The following is a 12,035-nucleotide window of genomic DNA, read 5'->3' on the forward strand; positions in this document are numbered from 1 at the left end:
AGGGATAGTAAATAAAAATAACAACAATCCCTTCCCACACACACAGAGGCACCAAACCAGGCAGGCCTATTTTCCTGGAGCTCACAAAAGAGGGTGGTTCAGTCTCTTGATCCTCGCACAAAGGCAGATCCCAGGCACAGGCTGTGGCTCTGTGCATGCTAAACCCGGCAGCAGCGAGGCCCTATCAAAACAAGGCATTCAAACACTCTCTGCCGCCCCTGGGGAGAGTTTATACCCGGCACAGACAGCAGCCAGCAGTGCTCCACGAATCGCTCGGAGCTGTTCAGCCAAGGCTGCAGCACAGAGCATCATCTGAAGCTGTGGCACTGCCACGCTCCCAGCCAGCAGCTGGACATGCCAGCACTGCCATTTGGAGCTGCCCTGCTGCCTCCTCCTCCTCCTCCTCTCCCTCCTCCCCCAGACATGGTTTAAGGCATTTAGTGGCAGAGATAAATTCTCCCGTGTTTATTTTAATGAAAAGGTCCCCACAATGTTTTGTTTCCCTCACCATTAACAGCACAATTAGAGCTGGGAAGCCTCAGCGAGCTCTCCCCACACAACCACCCTCCATCCTCAGCTCATCCCAGCTCCTTTCACAGCAAACAGAAGGCAAAGGCACAGCAGGCACCAGCAGCAGACACTTCCACAGCCCTGCAGCCAGCCACCAGCTAAACCCAGGAGCTGTGGTGCTTTAACTGAGCTGGCAAACATCTGTGTGTGGGTCTGCTGTCTGGGGAGGGCTGAAACTCCCCAAGTTTATTGGGATTTGGGTAATAGGGTAGCAAGATCTATCTGGCTGTCCAGAAATCTCAGTCAGCACCAGGCTTTGCCCTGTCCCAGGAAAACATTTCTGATCTCACCAACCCCACAGACAGCAGCCACAAAAGGCAAAAAAACAGGTCAGAAAGTGCAAGAGCTCTCCCGGCTCAGCTGCCTGGCTGCAGGAGAGCCTGCAGGTCCAGCAGGGCTGGCTGAGCATCCCTCACTAGAGACATCTCCCTTCCTCCCATCAAGGTCTCCTCTCCAAGCACGTCCTCTCTGCCAGCCGGGCACGGCTCTGCAGCCAGGCTGGGAGCAGGAGGAGGGTGCCAAAGCCTTGAGTCACCAGGCTCAGAGCCCTGCCAGAGCCTGGCACGTCCCTGAGAGCAGTCTCCATGTGTGCTCGCTGCTCCTCAGCACCCAGACGTCATCTCCAGCCCACTTGCTAAGGCTGACGCGTTCCAGGGAGGAATAAGACACCCTTAGGAGCAGCTCTTCCTCCTCAGCAAGGGTGTCCTGAAGGAATTGCCAAAATGATGCTTTTCTCTGGGTTTTTGTGAGGGCTCTGCTGGCGAAAGGACAGGCTGCAGCTCCAGGGAGAGGGGCTCTGGAGCCAGGAATTCATCCCACAAACACGGGGGCAAAAGGCTGCCTGGTCAGGAGCTGGCAGCAGATTTAGGTTGGAAGGATTGTGGCAGGGATTCTCTGGAGAGAGCTCTCTAGGAAAAAAAGACAGGGGAGGGAAAAACACCCTTAATTTCTAGATTATCTTATTTCTTAGCCCTTTGCTATCAATTGCTTTGAGATATGGCCACGGATATCAGCAGACAACTTGCACTCCTTATCCCTAGCTGTGGAACAACTCTAAACCAGGGAAACTGCTCCTGGCCCAGTGACCTCGGAGATCAAGTCCCCTTTCTCTGCTGTCAACAGAAAGACTGGGCTAAGTTACCAGCAGCACATTCCCAAGATTCTTTCCTCAAATGTGGCTCAAATTGGCTAATGCATTAGGAGATTGCCGGGGTGGAAAGGGCAGGGGAGATGGAGGAATGCAATCACCAGGGCCTCATTTCTCCTGGAAGCTCTGTTAATGGACAAGGAGCCTTTTGGCACACAGATAAACCCCAGGCAGAGGGTAGCAGTGAGGGAGAGAAGGAAAATGCCTGCAGGGATTGATGCTTTCCTGCTCCACTGGCACCTTGTCCCAGCCTTCCCTGCATCAGCATTCACACAGCTCCCTGGGAGGGGACAGTTCCCTGTCACACACAGCAATATCTGACCACTAATTAATCCCAATGCCAGCGCTGCCCAACCTTTCCCACTTCTCCCGCGCTAATTTATTTAATTTATTGCTGTATTATTGCCAGACCCACGAGTTAACTTCTCTCCAAGCAACTGCAAAGGGGAAAGATCTGGAAGTTATCCCAGGGCCGTGTAAGACAGGAAATCATTTCTTACATCAGGTCCTGAGGCTTGCTCTGATCATGTAAACACACACAAATCAATTGGCTGCAGGACGGATGCCAGAGGTGGGAGACAGGTATTCCAGGGAGCCACAGCCACGGCTGTGCTGTGGGAAGAACATCCCTTCTCCTGGCTGACTTTGATGGAGGGATGCCAGCTGGCATCAGGGACGATTTATCCCTTGTCACACAGCTCCTCTGCAGTGCTGGGAACACTCAGGCCCAGGAGCAAAGTCTCGTTAAGTGGATTCAGCAGACCTGGGCCAGTTCTCAGCTTCAGGAGCCTCTGGCCTGGCCTGGCGTGGCCCAGGACGTGGCACAGCTCAGTCTGACTGGATTTGGTTCAGAGCTGCACGCTGGCACCCTGTGCCACGCCGTTCCCTTCCTCTGAGCCCTGCCAGCCGAGCTTGTTAAGCCTCATCACAAAGTGTAAACCTCAACCCCAGCTCCAGCAGCGCCCCGAGCTCGCCACCCAAGCGTTGGGAGATCTCTGCATGACTCCAGCCAATCATTTCATCCCTGTTCCTCGTTTCCTCCAAGGGATCATTCCTCTGTTTTCCAATCCCTGGGATAAAAACCAGCCCCAGATTTAGTGGCTGGCACTGGGGCTCCCCAGCCACGCAGATGGGGCCCAGCCATTGATGCCTTAGGATTTTAGCTTTTATTTTTCCATATCTTTGTAATCCTGTAATTCTTTAGTGTATAATTCTAAACTTCATGTACAGTGTGCGCTGCTGCTTTCCCATTTGGACAAAATAATTCCTCTCCAGGCCTGGAATCAAGGACACCTCACTGCCTCAGGCCCTGAGAGATGTAAACAAAAGTGAGTTGGGGGGGAGAAAACTTGGGTTAAATGACTCCATTACCTGAAGCTGTAATTGGACAATTAACCCCCAACATGCAAATGGCCCAAATTATAACAGTGTGAAAACCTGTGACCTGTGGTCCGTTTTTTTGGGCGTAGCCCCTGGGGGGCTTTGCCTGCCCTAAATGTACCTGAATAATAATAATGATAATGATAATGGTAATAATGATAATGATAATAATGATAATGATATCATAATGAGAAGAAGAAGAAGAAAGAAGAAGAAGAAGAAGAAGAAGAAGAAGAAGAAGAAGAAGAAGAAGAAGAAGAAGAAGAAGAAGAAGAAAAAGAAAAAGAAATGGAAATTAAAATGGAAATAAATATAAATATATATAAATATAAATATAAATATATATATAATATAAATATAAATATACACAATATAAATATACATAACATAAATATAAATATAAATATAAATATAAATATAAATATAAATATAAATATAAATATAAATATAAATATAAATATAAATATAAATATAAATATAAATATAAATATAAAGTGTGAATGTAAAATGTATATAATAAATATAATAATTATAATTAATAATATAATTATACCTATAATAACAAGAATATAATAAAAATTAAAATTAAGATTAAAAATAAAATAAATTAATTAAAAATGTAAGAAACATAACCACTTTTTCTTTTCCCCCAGGAGCTGCAGCAGGCCAGGATTCATTCCCCAGCGCTGTCCCTGAGCTGCAGCTCCTGAGCACACGTGCTGCGGCGGCACGCGGCGCTGACCCAGCAGCTTATCTCCTTCCCCTGGCTCATCACACCTCGGCAGCTGTGCACCAGGCGGAAAGGAGCACCGGGAGCCCATGTGGAGCAGGGCCCCGAGAGCAGGGGGCTGAGATAAACACTTTGTCTGGGGCTCTTTATCTGCCCAGGGCTCTGCGCGGGCAGGGCGGGCGCTCGCGGATATCTCAGCAGGCTGCTCAGGCTCTGTTCTGGCAGCTTTCCAGCAGGAGGAGGTTTCTGTTCCCAGGAGAAAAGGAGAAGAGGCGGGTGTGCATCAATAGCCTGAGTGGGGTCAGCAGCCTCTGCCCCAGCACCGCTGTGCCAGGGAGCAGAAGGATTTGGGGGGTGACGTTACATCCTCAGCTTTCAGGGAACTGTGGGAACAAGGGGAGGTTCTTCTTACCCTGGAGACCCCAAGGGGAGAATCCCTGAGGGGCAGCAAGGCTGAACAGGAGTTTGGCTGTGGCTGCTGAGCAGAGGGGGTCCCTGTCACTCACAGGGTCCCTGTCACCCACAGGGCACAAGGCCGCGCTCCCTCCCCGCTCCCAAACCAGCTCCAGTGCCAGTTCCTTTCTCCAGTAGGTGAAACACAGATGTCAGCTCGTGGTGACACCGAAATTGCTGTTGAATCTGGCAGGAGACACAGCCCTGACCCTGAGGATGCCCCCAGAGCTCTGCAGGCGGCTCAGGCAGGGCTGGTGCAGGGTTTGGGGATGTGGGGAGGGAGAATCCTCCTCAGCCAACGGAGCTGTGGGGGAAACAACCTGTGAGATTAATGGAAATGGCTCTGCTCCTCCTCCAGGAGCCGCTGGCAAAAAGGCTGGGGGCTCACAGCCTCTCCTGCCTGCTCCATGCCAGGACCCGCTGGATGGCCCAGCCTCAGCTGACCCACACTTCGTGACCCACAGCTCTGAGGTCCCCCCAGGATGAAGCTCACACCCCAAGGGAGAGGAAGATGAGAAATGCAAGGCCATGGCCAAGAGCCCTCCCTGGCCCAGGGCAAACACTAGGTCTGACACAGTGGCCATGGGGGCTGGGAAGGCGAGCTGGGGAGGGAAAGGATTTAACCCAAGGTGGCCAAAGGACTCAGATTTAACCCAAGGTGGCCAAAGGACTCAGATTTAACCCAGGCAGGCAGAAAAATTCACATCCACTGCTCCGGTGAGCTCCAGTCACCAGCTCAACTTGAGCCCAGGGTGCCTGGTTTCCCTCTTTTAGCTTAAACTCAGCTCAAACTTCTCCTTTCTTCCTCTAGTATGGATCAGTCCATGGAAATGAGCTCCAAGACTGGCACATTGTTGGAATATGCTTAGAGGAATATGCAGTTTAAGGAAACCAAAGCATCCTGGAGCTCTAGGCAAGCTCCCTGCAGAGAAAACACCAATGTGGTGTAAAACAGATTTTTCCTTTTATTTTGGACCCCCTCAGGCTGAGGTGAGGGCAGGTGGGCACCGTGCTGGGGGCACTGCCCCACGCTGGCATCACCACCACGGCCTCAACCTGCAGGTGAGCTCCCCTGCCTTGTCAGCAGAGCATGCAAGGGGAGTGTTTCTAATTAAAAAACCCTCAGAAAGCTGCTTCACAGAGAAACAATTTAAAGAAAAAAATAATTAGGGGAAAAAAAACCCCAACCATATCTCAATTGCAAAGTTCCTGCCTGAGTGTTTCATTTCCATTTTGCACCACAATAGGAAGAGAGCAAACAATGGCTGAGAGGAAGCAGCCTGATTGTGGGGAGGCAAAGTGCCACCACGCTCGTTTTTCATCAAACGTGGGTGAATGCGATTTAAAAAAAATAAAAATATAAATATAAATATATCCATTATATATTATAAATTCTATATATTGTGAATGAGAGAAAATATAAATTATATAAAAATATATTTATACTATATACTGTATAATATATAATATATAATATATAATATATAATATATAATATATAATATATAATATATAATATATAATATATAATATATAATATATAATATAATATATAATATATAATATATGATATATAATATATGATATATATGATATATGATATATGATATATAATATTATATATAATATTATATATAATATATATACTATATATAATATAGTATATAACATACAACATATAATATATATAATATATTATATATAATATATAATATATAATGTATAAATATTTTCTCACTTCATTATCTCCCCACCCAAAAAAACCCCAGCCCCTCAGGACAGCTCATTGCAGCTCCTTCCCAGCCCTGCTGCCCTCACTCACAGCCTCAGACCTGCTCAGGCTTCTTCTCTCCCACCTTCCTCCCCAGACTGGGAGGTTTGGGAAGGAAAGGGGCATTCCAGGGCCACCATCCCCAGTGCCACCAAAGTGCCACCAAAGTGCCACCTCTGTCAGGCGGGAGCCGGAGAGACGAGCTCATCCCACCCGAAGAGAAGGAAGAAAATTCCGCCAGCATCACTTCCAGGAGGGCTGGGAGGGCCAGCCTTGGCAGCAGGGCACCTGTTCAGGGTGACAGCTCCGGGTGACAGCGATGGAGAGGAGCCACCACCGCGGCTTCCAGCGTTCCCATGGCGACAGGCGCTGGGTACAGCGTGTGAAACACTCCATTCGCTTATTGATTGAGCCGCCGTCAAATTCAATCACAAGTGAAAATGGATTTTTTAATGCGACTATTAGCTGCTTTTGAAAGGCAAATTGAGTTCAGTTATACCGAGTCAGTCATCAAAAAACAATTTGCCATCAGCCAGACGGGCCGGAGAGGAGCCCGGCTGGGAGCAGCGGCTGCGCGCCGCGGATCGGGAGATCCGACACGGGAACCATGGGGAAATCCAGCTTTTCCTCCTCAAAAATGCACTGGGTGAGCAGGGTGAGGCACCAAGCTGGGCCGTGAGGGGCTGGCATGGACACGACTGCTCGTGGGATCCGTGGTTGGAAAGGAGCATGGGGTTCAGGGAGGAATTTTGGTGTGGTTCATCCCAAAAACCCAAGTAGGGCTTTTGGGCAAGCACGATGGGCACTGTCCCCAAATTCTGGGGTGCACAAGGGGAGCCAAGAGAGAAGGACACACAAGCCATGGTGCTGTGGTGAAGCCCAAGCAGTGTCAGCCCCTCCATCTGCCACCCCCAGCCAACAGAACCCAGCAAAGCTCATTTCCTCCCAGCCGCTGGAAAATAAGATTTTTCCCTCGCTGATTAGGGACGCAGATTCTCATTACTATGTTAAGTGAGGATCAATATCGCAGCCAAGTCTGAAATCAGCCCTGTCTGGCGAGGTGCTGAGCACACCAGTTTCCCCAGTTTGGGGTTGAGCACCATCTCTGAGGGGCATTCACAGCATTGCTCTGGGATGGGGATGGAGCAAGGGGGTGGGACAGGACAGAGAGTTTGTAACTGAATCTGAAGTTCAGACAAAACTCTGCCAGAGTGGGAGGACTTGCCTGTACACACATATTTATAAAAAAACCCCCTCTAGATGTCAAAAAATCCATATAAAAATAAATACATTCCCCCCCCCCCCCCCCCCCAGAGCTCTGGGATTATAATAGAACCTGTTAATTAAAAACCAATCATTTTCATCCCCCTGAGAACCCTCCAGTAAATAATTAAAAATCCAGCTTCACTTTGGGGTGCCACCTTTCCCAATTCTCCTCTCAATCCCACAAGCAAACTCACAGGCCTTGTTAAACACTTGCAGGAGCAGTCCAGGAATTTCTACAGCAGCATAATCCAAAGATCTGCTTTCAAAGAGCCTCTGCTTCCCGCAAAGCTCCAGCCTCGGCTAATGAGAGCTTAACCACATGTTTGTGGTAGATGAAATAGTATCATTTTGCAATTATTATCATTCAAACATTATTTATTTAACCCGCAGCCACATTATATTGACTGCTGAATTGCTGTCATTTTTACTTTTGATGGCTCTCTCATTGAGCTGAGTGAGAGGAATTGTGTTCCGTGCTCCCAGTGTGGGGGAGGCTTTGCCTGCTCCCTCAGCCTCTCTCCAGACAGGTCCAAGTCTCTGCCCCAGAGCTGGTGGTGTTTGGTACCAGAATCCCTAAAAATGGTCATTTTCCCATCTTTTCCTCTGCTTCACTGGTCGTATTTGGGGAATTAATCCATTCTGACCAGCAACACAAAGCCCTGTGCACCAAAGAGTTCCAGGTAAGGACAGAGGATGGATTTGGTGTCACCTTGTACCTCCCCAGCAGCTCTGAAAGCTCCTTTGTAAGAGCTGGAGAGGGAAGGCAGCAGCTGAGGAGCTCTGTGCATCCCAGAATGTCCAAATGTGGGGATAACAGAGAGCCTTGGGCTCAAAACCCTTCTCCAAGGAAGCAGCAGGATGAGCCCCAGCCAGCATCCCTGGGGTTTGCAGCAAAATAAACACCAAGGGGTGCACAGCTCAAGATCTGAATGTCAGCAGGGTGAAAAAAAAAAAAGTCTGGCCTCCTTCTCCCTCCTGGCCCTGGCTCTTCTCTCACACGTCACTCTCCCAAAGCCTTGCAAGATGTATTCACACAACAGGAAATCCAACATTCCCCTTCGCCTTCTTCTTTCTTCCTCTCCTTTAATTTTCCCCAAATGTAAATGAGGAAGTCATCTCTCCTCCGGTGATGAAACATCTGCCTGGAGAAGCTTGCAGTGCAATGCAACATATTTTGATCACTGCTCCATCTAATTACAGAGAAGAGAAGAGAAAAATCACAAAGCAGGGCTTGGGACTTTTTTTTTTCCCCCAAAACACAAGGCATCTGAAAAATAATAGAAAAACAGCAGCACTGACAATGAGAGCAGAGGCAGCTTCCCCATCAGCCTTGAAAAACAGCACTGGAATACAGAACCCGCTTGGAAGGAGAGGGATCTCAGGGTGAGATAGGGAAAGATTAATTGCTGGTGCCAAGGACACGTGGGAATGGAATTGGAATCTCAGAATCCTCAAAGCCAGAGGCTGCTCCAGCCAGGCCACGGGGATCTGGCTGCTCATCCATCCCTTGGGGCTCACCAGCTGCCTCACACAGAGCACGAGGGAAGGAGGGACACAGGGGAAGAACCTCAAACATCAAGACCCACCAAACACTTGATGTTCAGGAGCCAAGATGCAGAGGGAGAAAGGCTGAAGCTCGAAACTGTGATGCGGTGGCTCACTCAAGACAGAAATAACAATTTTTCCCCAGGAGAAAGCCCAGGTTCTTCCAGGGAAGCTCTGGAGACACTCAGACACAGCTTCAACCTGGCACCAGCAGGGGCAGAGCCTTCAGGTTGGCCCCTGCTCCTGAAGTGACAAGGGGAGAGGTCTCAAAGGCACAGCAGGCAGCACCACCCACTCCCTCTGCCTTCCAGAGGGGCTGATTGCTTCCCTTGTTTATCTCAGAAGAAATTCACCGTGCAGCACTGGTGGGGCCCAGCCTCCAGCCGCTCCAGGTTGTTGTTCGCCGCGGGAAACGGAGCGTTCAGGAGTTCCAAATAAAACCCTAATCATAATCGTTGCTGTTTCCCTGTCTTGCTCTTCAAGCTCCAAGGGAGTCCATGGCTAAGCAGCAGCAAACAGCACCTCTAACGAGACCTTGCATGGCAAGGAACCAAGCCCAGCACCAGGGGAGCCTGTTCAGCAGCCTCGCTGGAGGAATGCTGACAGGTTGTTTGTAGCAGAAAGGCAGTGCAAAATAAACAGGAGGCTACCTGCCTTCCACTCCTCTCCCACCTGGATTTCCAAGGGAAAACTTGATTTCGTTTCTGAACGTTTCAAGTTTCCAGAAGAGGCAAACAAAACGCTGCCTGTGATGAATGGGGGTTGGCAGCTGGTGGGGACAGGTACGGCACTTCAAGCCGTGGGAAACTGGCCCAAAACGTTCAGGCACTGCAGGGAAACAAAAAAGCTGATGGGAAGGATGCCCATAGACAGGCAGGGGGGTCCCAAGCCCCCGTTTTTTCTTCACAGAGGTTTGTCAGCAGCGTTCTGCTGGCAAACAGACCCCCGTTCATCCTGCCTGCCAGCTCTGCTCCAGAACAGCTCCGAGGTTCGTCCTCGCCGTTTGTTATCCTGCCTGAGCAGAGAGACTCACAAGTGAGCAGCAGGTGCCTGTCTGGAGCCAACAGAGCACAGTGGTTTCATCCAAGTCCATCTGCACGTGGAGAACAGGGGGGGAAGAGCTGGAGCCTACAGAGCTCGTCACTACCACCAGGAAAACAAATGGAGCCACTTCAAATTCATGCCTGCCACAGACACCACGAGCTGCTCCTGAAAGGTCACATCCCTCCTCATTGTGGGTTTAATCCAAGTCTTGGCTGTCAGGGAGAGAGAAAAACACAGGCCTGGGGCTCTCCAAGATGGAATTAGTTCTCAGAATTCTCCCCTGTGGGCACAGGCACGTGTGCTTGGAGGGAGTGCGTTGTTGTCACCTTGGCGGAGCGCCGCGTGCTCCCTCCGCGGGTACAGCTGGTGCTGACAAGGTCAGCACAGGAGGAAAACTCACCCTGGGCTAGCGGGAGGCAGAGAATTGGGAGATTAGTCACCACGCAGAGATCCACGTTTCCTGGGAAATCAACCAGCTGACAAGGGGTGGAGGACAGCAGAGGCGCAGGACGGTGTGGGATTCCGTGCTGGAATTCAGCCCCTGGCTCTGCCCCAAATCCACACAGCTCTGCCTCCCTCTCTGCATGTCCTGATTCACCTCCTGCTCCCGGCTCCTCTCAGGGCACCCGAAGCTCTCTGGGCTCTGCCAAGGGCGAGTTCTTGCAAGAACAACCAAAATCCCCCTGGGGTCAAAGGGAGGAGAGGCCCTAAGCCCAGCCAGGACAGGCAGAGAGGGGCTCCTCCCCAGCTCTTTCTGCTGTCTCCCAGGACACAGGAGCGTTCCCAAACGGATCTGCCAGTCTATTTGGAGCACCAGTGTTTGCCTAAGCAAATAGCTCGGAAAGCTCCACAAATAGCAGGAGGGCTGGTTAATTGGGAAGAAGGCAGAGAACCACAGAGCAAAACACATGCAGGCAGCACCAAAGGCAGGGAGGAGCACGGCTGAGGGGATCTGGCCACCCCAAGGACACATTTGCCCTCCATCCATTGTTGTCCCTGTCCCAGCGCCACTGTCAACAACACTTTCTGCATATGCAAATAGGACCATACTCCCGCAATTACACGGCAATCAGAGGCAAATTACATTCTTGCTGTTTACTTTCAGTGTCCTTAATTAATCCGGTTATTAGACGATTAATGAAGCTTGTTTGGTGAAAAACTCATAGCATTTACAGCGTGAGCTGACGCGTGCAGCCGGCTGGCATCTCCAGCACGCGGGGCTGGGGGCAGCGCGCCCAGCGCTTGTCCCCGAGGCCAGCAGAGCAGGGTGACACTGACACCGACCCCGCAGGGTTTGGGGGGTGCTCAGGGCTCGGCTTTTCCAGCCGTGCCTCCTCTCCAGGAGCTCAGCCCTGCAGCTCCAGCCAAGCAGCGCTTCCCAGCTCGCTGTCTGCAGACACAGCCCGCGCCTCCCCGCTCCTCTCCAAAGGCAGCAGGACCCACACCCGCAGCTCCCACCGCTCTGGAAGGTGCTGGAGAAGGTTCCCAGGTCCGTGCAGCCCCTGGGCCCCGTCATCCCTCTCCTCAGCCGGCTCCCGAGGCACCCTGCCCTCCCCAAAGTTCACCCCAGCTCGTGTTTGGTTAAGCTGCCGATAATGAAGTGGCATGTTCATCTAATGATCAAATTGCTGCACCACGAGCATGAAAGGCTGAGGAGAACTAATTAAGAAGCTCATTTGCATACTCCAGCGTTTCCGGTGCACGTATGGGGTTCCCATAGCAACCGGTACAAAAGCTGGTGATGGTGTGTGGATTTTAGGGGGTTTTAAGTGCTGCTCCTTCCCTTTGTCATCCCCTGCAGATCACAAAGGCTCTGCAAGGAAGGTGCGGTGGCAGCGGGCTGGGGAGGGACATTTCTGCACAGCCAGGGTGGGGGACAGACGAGCTGCGAGCATGGCAGGGGGCTGAGCCCACTCCCAGTGCCACCAGCTCGGGTATCCGAGAGGGGAGCAGGGATTTGGGGAAAGAAATCCCTGGCCTGGTACTGCTCTGAAGGAGTGTAGGAGGATGCCCCCAATGAGAGAGGGGCAAACTAGCCTTTGTCTTCCAAAAAAAGAAGGAAGCTCAGAAGTTTCTCTCAACGATTAGGTGAAAAGCTACTTTATAGGACTCCTGAGACATCACTAAAA

General features: G+C 50.6%; 2 long non-coding RNA genes across 4 annotated transcripts; one reads left to right on the plus strand and one right to left on the minus strand.

Moving 5' to 3' along the window:
- Positions 1–2,860: 2,860 nt before the first annotated feature.
- LOC135286188 (uncharacterized) lies at positions 2,861–6,321 on the minus strand. 3 transcript variants are annotated; one of them, XR_010350646.1, is made up of 3 exons: positions 6,113–6,321; positions 4,240–4,305; positions 3,502–4,073 (listed from the first exon to the last, which is right to left on the minus strand). It is a non-coding gene; the product is annotated as an uncharacterized LOC135286188 (long non-coding RNA). The 3 variants fall into 3 exon arrangements; XR_010350647.1 differs by lacking the exons at positions 3,502–4,073; positions 4,240–4,305 and adding an exon at positions 2,861–3,026; XR_010350648.1 differs by lacking the exons at positions 3,502–4,073; positions 4,240–4,305 and adding an exon at positions 2,861–3,026 and having other exon boundaries at positions 6,103–6,321.
- A 136-nt stretch (positions 6,322–6,457) lies between these two features.
- On the plus strand, positions 6,458–7,674 carry LOC135286189 (uncharacterized). The gene is made up of 2 exons (XR_010350649.1): positions 6,458–6,697; positions 7,534–7,674. It is a non-coding gene; the product is annotated as an uncharacterized LOC135286189 (long non-coding RNA).
- The last annotated feature ends 4,361 nt before the right edge of the window (positions 7,675–12,035 follow it).

The sequence above is a fragment of the Passer domesticus genome, chromosome 25 (assembly GCF_036417665.1).
Source record: "Passer domesticus isolate bPasDom1 chromosome 25, bPasDom1.hap1, whole genome shotgun sequence".
NCBI lineage: Eukaryota > Metazoa > Chordata > Aves > Passeriformes > Passeridae > Passer > Passer domesticus.